Genomic DNA, 10,866 nt, shown 5'->3' on the forward strand with positions numbered 1-10,866 from the left:
GTCGGCCCTGCAAAGTTTAACGCCAATTCCCTTTGCGTCCTGGGAGCCGAGCGTTTTCTCTCTCTGCTGACACTCCCAGCAGCCCTGCCTGGCCAGGCCAGGCTGGAGAGCACCCGGACCATTTTCCAGACCGTGAGATGGAGGCCTGGAAACCGAGCTTATGAGCAGCCCGGAGCTTTCCATTGCCTGCCCAGCCTTCCAGATACATCCCAGTTCCAGTTCTCTCCAGGCCCCTCTGGGATCCAGCCAGCCTGCTTCCCCGCCAGGGCCCCGCTGCTTCCAAAGTGAGTCCCCATAACCTAGAAAGTCTCTAACTCTGTGGATCTGGTGAGATCTGTGAATCTACTAGAACATTACACATAGCCACAAAATTGTGGCAGCAACCTAACACGAGGGGGTCTGGACCCCTCTGAAGCCCAATCACGAACTCTAAATTAAGATCCATCTCTACTTTTTAATCTGAGCCCGGTCTCCCATAACTCCACTGCCGGCAGGCCACTAGAGCTGAGAGGCTTCCTCTCAGGTCAGCCCCTTACCTCTTCCTGTACCTGCTTCCCCATCTGAGCAGGACTGCAAGGCCCACCTCTGCTGCACTCTTGCCCAGGCCTGATTCTCAAGCAACCTGTCTTTTCTCCACAAAGAGAGATAGTGAGGGACAATCAATGAGGGAGACAAGCAGATACTTGGGGACAGACATTGGCGGAGAGCTAGGTGGGGACAAGCTTATGCATAGTCCTGGAGACTGACTGTCTCTCCCTGCCTAGCCTTGGCAGACCGGTCAGGCTTTGCAGGCCTCTCACCCAATTTAGAAGCTGTCCTCCTCCCCCTACCCTACCTTGCCATACTATCTACACACTGCAGCCTGAACAGGCAGAGAGAGCAGATGGAGAGAAGGTTGCAGGCAGCAACAGGGGGAGGAATATGTCTTTAGCAGCGTGGTGGAGCCGGGAGTCCCTAGAAAGAATGGGTGGGGGAGGTGAACACTGGATGGAGGAGGAAGGGGGGGGCACTCTGGCCCAGGGTTTCAGAAGACTCTCCACACCCAGAGCTTCCCCATTTACTCACTGAAACAATGCTCTTTTACAGGCCACTCACTATAGGCCCAGATCTGCCTCAGGCTTTGGGGGACAGAGAATCCCCCATAAAATCCTATCCTTGGCTGCAAGAGGTTTCCATTCCTGCAGTAAACCTAACTGGTTTTTATAAAGAAGGTGGCTGAGGCAGGGGTGCAGGAGGGCTGATTTCTCCTTTGGAGAAGATGAAGCACTCTTTGCTTTACTGTATGAAGCTGCCAGCTCTCTGTGGAGTGACCTTGCCTGTTTGTTTGTGGCTATACACTCAGGCTCTGTATAGTATAGTGCTAGCATGCAGTGGGTGCTCAGTGAGACTTGTTCAATGGAAACATAAAGAAGCAAGGAAGATGGAGGAAGAGGTGAAAGGGAAGAAAGTGAACGAGAGAAAAACAAAGAGATAGGTTAGCTCCATACTTGGAGGCAAGGAAACTATTTTTAATTCTTAGGTTCAGGGGTACGTGTGCAGGTTTGTTATGTGTGCAAACTTGTGTCACGGGAGTTTGTTGTACAGGTGATTTCATCACCCAGGTATTAAGCCTAAAAATAGTTATTTTTTTCTGATTCTCTCCCTTCTCCTGCTGTCCACCCTCTAGTAGGCCCCTGTGTGTATTGTTCCTCTCTATGTGTCTGTGTGCTCTCATCATTTAGCTCCCATCTATAAGTGAGAACTTGTGACATTTGGTTTTCAGTTCCTGCATTAGTGTGCTAAGGATAATGGTCTTCAGTTCCATTCATGTTTTTGCAAAGAACGTGCTCTCATTCTTTTTTATGGCTGCATAGTATTCCGTGGTGTATATGTACCATATGTATATGCTCATTCATTGATGAGCATTTAAGTTGATTCCATGTCTCTGCTCTTGTGAATAGTGCTGCAATGAACATACGTGTGCATGTGTCTTTATAACAGAATAATTTATATTCCTTTGGGTATATACCCAGTAATGTCAGACAACCTACAGAATGGGAGAAAATTTTTGCAAACTATGCATCTGCAAAAGTCTAATATCCAGCATCTATAAGGAACTTAAACAAATTTACAAGAAAATAAAACCAAACAACCCAACTGAAAAGGAAACTATTGTATAAAGAATCCACTGTTTGCCAGGTGCTATCCCACACTGAGCACGGTCTCTCATTTCAATTTCATAATCATCCTGATAATGAGATATGGTTATTGCCATCTGACAGATAAGTGTCTGATTTTTTGTGGAGGGTCCCAACCCAGCCAAGGTCACTCAGTTAGGCAGCAGTGGGATTTGGCAGATTCAAGGCCAGCCCTGACTACAGAGCCAGAACTTTCACAGGCTACTTCCCAGAAATTTGGTGGCTGCCTCTGTGCTATGATTTGGTTGCTGCCTCCTGAAGCTTCAACCCCTCCTCACTACCAGAAGGGCCACAATCACTAAAAGTCCATCATTGGGGTTACTCACTTTGGTAAGTACATTGAACTTCTAGATCATTGCTTGCACGCAGGTGTCTTATGTAGAAGAAGTGACACTGTAAACCATTAACCCACGGAACATATGGGCAGAGATTTACTCATTCCATTTGCTGGCTGAAACAAGGCACAGAGAAAAGTCTTGAGAAAATGGGACACAGACCTGATTATCTGAGATTGTGATGTTGGGAATGTAAAGTGATTATTTAGGAGCAATATCAAGACTATTTTTGGAAGAAGAAATAGCATAACAGAAATAGAATTCTGAAAGGGACTAGAACAGTTTGCAGATGAAAATCTGCAATCATAATTTTGACAGCCATTTTACAGATGAGAAAATTGAGGTCCAGGGAGGCAAAGTAACTTGCTCGATATCATACACTTGGTTTACATTTTACCTTTTACTCTTTCCATGGCAGTGACGTTTGTGGTCTAACAGGGCACTTCCTGCCTAGATTCTAGTGTCAGGGTGAGCTTCCTGCTACCCAAAGCTGCTGGGGAGATAATTTTAGCTTCTCTGCTGATTAGATGATGTGTGCCTACAATTCTATTCACCTTATATTTTGTCATGTGATAAACAGAGCATCAGCTCTTATGTGGTTAAAATTAGTACAATGGTGACAAAGGGTTATATCCTAGCCTCACCTCTTCCTTACAGGATGACAAGGGTAAGTTACTTAACCTCTCTGAGCTTTATTTTCCTCTTCTGAGAAGTAGGGATAAAAATAACATTTATCACATGGAGTGATCGACATAAATGGGTAATAATATCTTCATGGATGAGGGGGTATTATGGCACTTGTTTCCTAGGGTTATAGAGAAGATCCCATGAACTGATGGACTAAAGACTAGTGCTGTGTGATATTAAGTGAGTCACCAGTCTCTCTGGGACTCTGTTTCCCTATTCATCTACCCACCTATCCTCACACCCACCTATTTATCCATATAGTCACTAGCCCATGCATCCATCCAACAATTCATCTATCCCTCTACCTACCCTTCCTTCTTTCCTCCCTTTCTATCTTCTTTTCTTCCTTCCTCCCTTCCATTCATCCATTCATCCACCCATCCATCCACTCAACCACCTACCCACTCACCCATCTGTCCATCTATCTACAAATACTGTTTGAGCATTTACTATTTATTGAATGGCTACCATGTGGCAAACAGTGCTGAGTGCTGTGGATGCAACAGACTCTGTCTCTGGCTCTCCAGGGCTGACAGTCTAGTGAAGTCTGGCAACACAAGGGCCCAGACCACTTCCAAAATTAATGCTGTATGCCAGGGGAGGCAGTTTAGCAGAGTGGTTAAAAGCCTGGGCCTTCAAACCCAACCAGCCTCAATTTGAATGGTTGATCTACTACTAACAGTGCTATGATTTTGAACAACTGAATTAACCTTCCAGTAATGATTTCAACAAAAGGCTATCATTTAGCAATCAATGACACAATCATTATAAAGCACTTAGGATAGTGCCTATGTCAGGCGCTGTCCTGGGCTCTGATGATACAGCAGTGAACAACACAAAGTTCTTGCTCTCTGGAGCTTATTCTGTACAGATGAGAAATAGACCATAAAGTCATTAATACATGGGAATTTGAGAAAGCTCTAATTCAATGAGGAAGATAAAGCAAGGTGATTTGGAAGTAAAAGAGACAAGTTCTTTTTGAATGATCAGGGATGGGTCCCTAGAATAGGAGACATTCAAGTAGAGAAAGGAACGATGAGACAGACACCAAGCGCAGATTGCAGCACGTTCCTGGTGGGGAACACAGCCAGTGCAAGGTCCTGAGGCTAAAACAGGGTCATTGCAATTAATGGAAGTCATTGTCATCGTGTGTGTGATCCCATGTCTTTGTCTACTCGGATCATAATTAATCAGGGAAGTGATTTTGAGGTCATCAGACAGCCTGTGCTTAGTGACTACTTCCTCCATCAACGTACATTTATTCACACCCCCGCCCTGCCAAACCTTGCAGCATGTATCTCCCTTAGGAACATCTGGTTGATGGGAAGATTTTAATCACTGAGAGAAAAAAAGAGAAAAATATTTTGTCTTAGGGTAAAAATGAAATACAAAAAAAGGACATCTTAAAAGATAAGAAGAAAAAAAAGATAAGAAAAAAATTAAAAGAAAAAAAAAGTCCCAACAATAGTGTGTCTCAGGAGACAAACCCACCGTGGATCTTTCAAGGGAAGGCAGAGTACCCAACCAGTGTCTCCATGATCTGTTTTCAATTTGGTCCTTGTAACTTGCAGATGGGCCTGTGCAGCGTCATTCAGGAAGCCCGTGGTAGTCACATCACTTTGGCCAGATGCTAACAAGAAAATGATCCACTGTGACGCAGCTGACCCCATCCAGTGCATCCACACTACCTGGAAAGAAGCAATTATGCCCCTTTGGTTTACTTGGAAATGCTCGGTCTGTCTGTACCATCCGCTCTGGCTCTTGAGAAATACCCATGCACAGTAGAGCTTTGACAGGGAAACAATGCATTTATTTTCAAACTGAAAGTTTACAGAATACAAAGTGAGCCTATAAGATGGATGGCCATTCTCCAGAGGCTTGTTGGCCAGACAGGAAGGAAAACCAGTGCACCATCAGGAACGTGGAGGAGACTGAAAGAGAGGGACAAACATATTGGATTGGATCGGGCCCCCACAGTCAAGTTCCTGCAAACCCAGCTGGGATATTTTCCTGACTAAGGGTTATGTTCTTGGGCCTCAAAGGTGAGAAGAAAAATCAATTAAAGATACTGCGTATATTTATACACTCTGTTGGCATTAGAAACTGTGACACATACATTTTTCAGTCCATAAAGAACAGGCTGCATCAGCACAGCGACACACATCTATGGGTTTTTCTAAGACTTTTGTGTTTGGGGCCCCCACAAGTCCATGTGCCCTTTGGAATCAGCAGGTTTATTTGGAGTCAGACGTATCAGAGCTCTCTCCTATGTGAGTAACTTTTAAAAGTCGATTTATGTGTCGTTTAAGGTGAAGAATATTAGTAACTAGTTCTTAGGGTTGTTATGGGAGTAAAAGAGGGGATGCATGTTCGGTGCTGAACTGATTACCCAGCCTGTAGTAGGTGCTCAATAAACAGGAGCAACGATCAAGGATTATATAAATTGTACATGAAAAATGGAACCCAAATACTAGAAAAATCTCTTCTCTCATAGGGTTTATTAGGTGTCTTCATGGATGTCTAGACCCAGAGGAAAGTCCACCTGGGGTTAAGGGTGCAGAATAAGTAAAACTTCCAAATCCATCAGGGGCTTGGTCAATCTGACCCATTTTTTTGTGTGAGCCTCCTCACTCGAAATTAACTGAGGCAGCACTGTTCTGTTCAATTACAGGAACATTCTCCAGCCCTTCGACTTCCTCTCAAATCTCACCACTCTCTTAGTATGGAATATTGAAAAGGCCAGACTGGGTCAGGTCCCTACTGATCAATAGCCTGTCCTTTCTCTCAGCTCTCCAGTCAAAGCCCAGCCTCTGTGCCAGGGAGGACAAAAGAGGACAGACACAGCCTCTGTGTCAGAGGAGGGAAGAAGGACTAATGTCTGCGGACCCTCCGGGGCTCACAGGGAGGAGCCACACACTCACAGCACCAGGTCTGTGATTTTTCATGACCCCACACTGTCCCCTAGAAGGAAGTACCACCCAGCAGAAACACAAGCCAAGGAATCTCCCCACAGAGATCATGGCATGGGCTTGAGCTCAATGGACAGTGGGCGGAAATTGGAAAGCCCAGAGCCTCTACCACTAAGTCCTGTGTGACTTCTGTAAGTCCCTTGCCCACTCTGATCCTTAATTCACCCATATGAAAAATTAGGAAAAATGATCTCTCAGTTCTGAAATTCAGTAATTCTATGATGTCAGCAACTGGTCCCAAGAGATGGTGAGTTCTACTATGGTTGTCTTGATGAAAGTAAAAGCTGACATTTTTTAAGCAGCTGCTTAGAGTTTACCACTTGATATTTCATGTAATCCTCACAACCACTCTAGAAGGCTAGTGTTATTATAACCCAGACTCCTACCTTATCCTATAGGACCCGTCTGATCTGGTCTCTCCTCCCTATTTGGCCTTATCTCATACCTCCTTTTATAAAGCCCCAGCTGCAAGGATTCTAATCTTAGATCTTTCCAGGACTTTCCTCTTGCTGCACCCCTGCCTGAAAGGCCTTTCCTTCTGATATATAAGCAGCTGGCTCTTTCTCCTCTTTCTGTGGCCAGCTAGACTGGCATCTCATCAGAGAGAACAACCTTGGCTTTAAATCTTTCTTAGCCTATATCACTATCTACAATGATCTCTCTTATTTATGTGTTTGCAGGTATATTATCTCTGTTCTCCCACTAGACTTTAAGCTCAATGAATGCCAGGACCCTTAGAACAAAGCACATAGCAAGTTTTCGGTGAAGTCTTGTTAATTTTCAAATGAACGACTCTATTTCCACTTCGCAGATGAGTAAACAGAGGCTCGGAGGGGTGATGAAATTTGCCAACAGTCACCAATCAGTAAGTATGACAGAAGTAGGACTGGAACCCAGGGCTGTCTGACCTCTGGCTTGAGTCTATAACCACTTGGCCATACTGCCTTTCAGTTCCAGGAACAGGTGATGCTTCCTGGCAGTGAGATTGTAAACCAGCAGGAGTTCCCAGCCAGAGACATGATCTAAGTGCCAATGGCTGAATGTCTGTGAGCATTTAAAGTCATTTTAAGAACAGGCAACGTTAGCGGCACCATTAAAGCCTGCTGTTCCTCTAGCCCATCACTGCCATCCCCACCTATTAAAATAATGGTATGAAAAATAAACAGCCTTTATGGACAATTTTATACAGTGCACGCATTGTTTGTTTCTCTTACTGTTTCCATGGCAGTGACGTTTGTTCTCAGGATAACTTCAGGTTTCTGCATGATGGAAGGGAATGGAATAAAATTACTTGAGAGGAAATTGCCAAGCACAGACTTTTTCTTCTTCAGATGCCCCACACCAAGCAGTTAACAGCAGCCACACCCTGAAGTGTTAAGCACAGGATAAAGCTTTCCTCTTAACCTACAGCCTTCCATGGCTCCCCAGTTCCCATAATATGAACCCCATGGATCTGAGCCTGGCTGTAAGACCTTTGCTACCTGGCTTCCTCTCCTACCCTTTCTCTCTTTGCTATATAGCCCTGCCTATAGGCAATTTCCCTCCTCATTTTGTCCCTTCTCCCTAGAATTTTTTCACCAACCCACGTTTGTTCATGCTGTTCAGGGTACCTGGGCTATCCACCTTCCCCCAACCTCTCTACCAGAGAAAACTGCTATTCATTTTTCCACGTTGTGCTTTAGGTGTGACCCTGCACCTGCTTCTTTCCCACGCATTCCTGCATTTGGGTGATGTTTCTTTCCTCACCGCTTCTGTGACTTTCTCAAACATTGCGTTTATTCACTGTATGGCCACCCAGACTTCAAGCTGCTTGAGGGCAGGAACAGTGCTTATTCAGTGTCTAACAATGTTCCAGGAACATAGTAGATGCTTAACAAATGCTTGTGGAACCAAATTTGAAAAACAATAATAATCTGGTGGTCTGTGAGTCTGCCTAAGGAAATGGTGTCTGGGTATATCTCCTTCTTTATAAATAAATACGGAAGATTAAATCAAAGCCCTAGGCAGTGCTTCTCAACTTTGGCTGCACTTTGGAATCATCCATGGAGCTTTTAGAAATTCGGATGCCTAGGTTGCACCCTGAGTTAATCATGTGAGATTCTCTGGGCCCAGGGATCTGTATTTTTTTTAAAGTCCCTGAGGTGATTCCAGTGTTCAGCTGGGACTAAGAGCCACTGCGCAGAAAGTTCCTGTTCAGAACCCTAACCAGGACTTTGCATGAAGGTTGCAGAGACCAGGGGTCTCCTCAGGGGCTGAGTTCACCACAGAGTCCAAGAACCCAGAGCCAGGACAGAGGTGATCCCCAAACCTGGTTAGAGTGATAACAGCAGCATAGAATGTTGACTAAGCACTGCTTATGTGCTTGGCACATGCCAGCGTGCCTTCCGTAAACCACATCATGATCCTCACTTTAACCTGTAAGTTGACATTATCCAGTTGAGAATGAAAGAGTGGTAGATTGCCCAAGTTCACCTATCCAGGCAATGGCAGAGACAGGGCTTGAACCTAGGTGAACCCAGGTTCATCTATATCCCAAATCCATGCCCTGCACCATTTCTTGAATATAGGCAGGATAGGGCAGCAGGGAGGAGCTGCAGATGTTAGAGGAACTATACCCTAGCCACCTGGGTCAAAGCCACTAACCCACTGCAGAGGGCCCACAGTTCTACCTGCTTCTCTGCAGCGAGGGTTATACACTCCCCTCCCTTCTAGTGCACCACTTTTCTGTTCTCTCTCCCTCCCTCCTTCCCTCTACTTCCTCTCCTTCTTCTCCCTCCATCTCCCCCTTTCTTTCTCCCTCTATCCCTCTCTTTCTCTTTTCTCTCTTTTCTTATCTCTTTCTACTTTCTCTCTCCCTCTTTGCTCTCTCTCCCTCCTTCCGTCTCTCCTCTTCTCTTTCCTCCCTCTCTCTTCCACTATCTCTTACTTCCCTTAGTCCCTCTTTCCTCTCTCTTCCCCTCTCTTTCTCTTTTCTCTCTCTCTCTGTCTGTCTCTCACCTCTCTCTCCCTTCTTTATCTCTCTGTCTCCTCTCTCCCCCTTTCTCTCTCTTCTCTCTCCACCATCTCTCTTTTCTCTATCTCTCTCTTCCTCCTCTTTCTCCTTTCTCTCCCTCTCTCTTCTCCCCTCCTTCCTCTTTCTCTCTCTCACTTTCCTCTCCCTCTCCTCCCTCCCTTTCCTCTTTCTCTTCCTCTCCTCACTTTTCCCTTTCCCTCTCTCTCTCTCCCCCCACCTCTCCCCATCTCTGTTGGATGCCCCTAATTAGAGCAGTCTGGGTCAGGGTCTGGTGATCTGAAGGTCCAAAAGCATCTGAGGCCTCAGCCTTAGCAGTTCCCAGGACCTGAGGGAGAAGGGGCTCTGCCTGGGGCCTCTGGGATGCAACAGCCTCAAGGTGACAGCTCGGGATTGGAGAGTGAGTGCTGATGCTCCCACACACCCAGAACTGACTTGGCATCTGAATGGCGGCTCCTTCGAGCTTGTTTACCAGATGATGTTTATTGCATACTTATTAAGTGTCAGATCCTGTTCCCACAACAACCTTATAAGCCGAATCACCTGCAAAATGGAATTTGGAGACATGAACAAGAGAACACACAACTCTATTATCCAGGTTTTGCTCAAATCTCTGCAAAGTCTTCCCTGAACAAGGAGTTTTAAATTGCAATCCCTTTTCATCTGCCCCTGGTTCCTGTTTCATGGTCTCCCCGTCCTCCTGCCCTATTTTATCTGCGCATTGCACATCTCAGCGTGCAATCATATTGCCACTTATTTGTGCAGTTTATGTCTGCTTCTTCCAACTAGTATGTCAGTTGCATGAGGGTGGTGTTTTTTAAAAAAATCTGTTTCATTTGTTGCTTTATTCTTAGTACCTAGAAGTGCATTTGCTTATAGTTGGCAATCACAGTATGTTTGTTGAGTGAATACATAAAACTACATCTTCCTTATCTACTGAGTTATGTTTACTTCATTTATGATTATGTTTACATCAGACATAAAATACATTCCAAGGTTAGAATAACGAGACAACAGAGTGCAGCAAGACACCAGCGTATGACAGGGGCTTTGTTGATATGGGATGACATTCATGACTACACATTTCTTAGGGTTCTTTGGTGGAAAGGACCTGATGCTGACCACATTCAACCAGAAAAGGATGGGAGGGCTTTGTTAGAAGGATAGGAGCATCTCGCAGACCAAAGCCAGTTGAAAAAGTAGGCCCGGGAGAGCACCAAAGCAGTTCTGGGGATCTAGGAAGCAGGGACCCTCCCCGCTTCTTCAAAGTGGTTGCATTTTGGCATGAATCACTACTGAGGGTGAGTCATGTGCCCCCTTTTGGGAAAATGAGGATGGTGCCTTTTGACTGAAAAACCCACCAAGCTTGCATCCAATGAGTGGTTTTCAAAACAAAGTTAAGATACTGGTATCCAAATAAAGGTGAGTGTGGATTCTGGTCAGGGAAAACAATAGATGCCCATGGCATTTCACATGTTAATTCCACTGGGCACCCCAATAGGCGCAGGGGGCTATGTGACTATAAAGGAGCCAGTTGATGCCCCTGATGTTTCCAGCTGTCCACGTTCCTTCCTCTCAGCCATTTAAGGCGTCTGAACTGTAAGGGAACTGCTTCAGATTGCATAAAAGGGCATGAGTGTCTTGGCAGATCTCTGGACTCAGGAGTTCCAGGTTCCATCTACTCTACC

General features: G+C 45.3%; 1 long non-coding RNA gene across 1 annotated transcript; it reads right to left on the reverse strand.

Moving 5' to 3' along the window:
* Window positions 1–4,987: 4,987 nt before the first annotated feature.
* On the reverse strand, window positions 4,988–7,428 carry LOC105506640. Its single transcript, XR_001000963.1, has 2 exons — window positions 7,383–7,428; window positions 4,988–5,130 (listed from the first exon to the last, which is right to left on the reverse strand). It is a non-coding gene; the product is annotated as an uncharacterized LOC105506640 (long non-coding RNA).
* Window positions 7,429–10,866: the final 3,438 nt, after the last annotated feature.

Source organism: Colobus angolensis, unplaced genomic scaffold (genome assembly GCF_000951035.1).
Source record: "Colobus angolensis palliatus isolate OR3802 unplaced genomic scaffold, Cang.pa_1.0 Scaffold139, whole genome shotgun sequence".
Lineage (NCBI taxonomy): Eukaryota > Metazoa > Chordata > Mammalia > Primates > Cercopithecidae > Colobus > Colobus angolensis.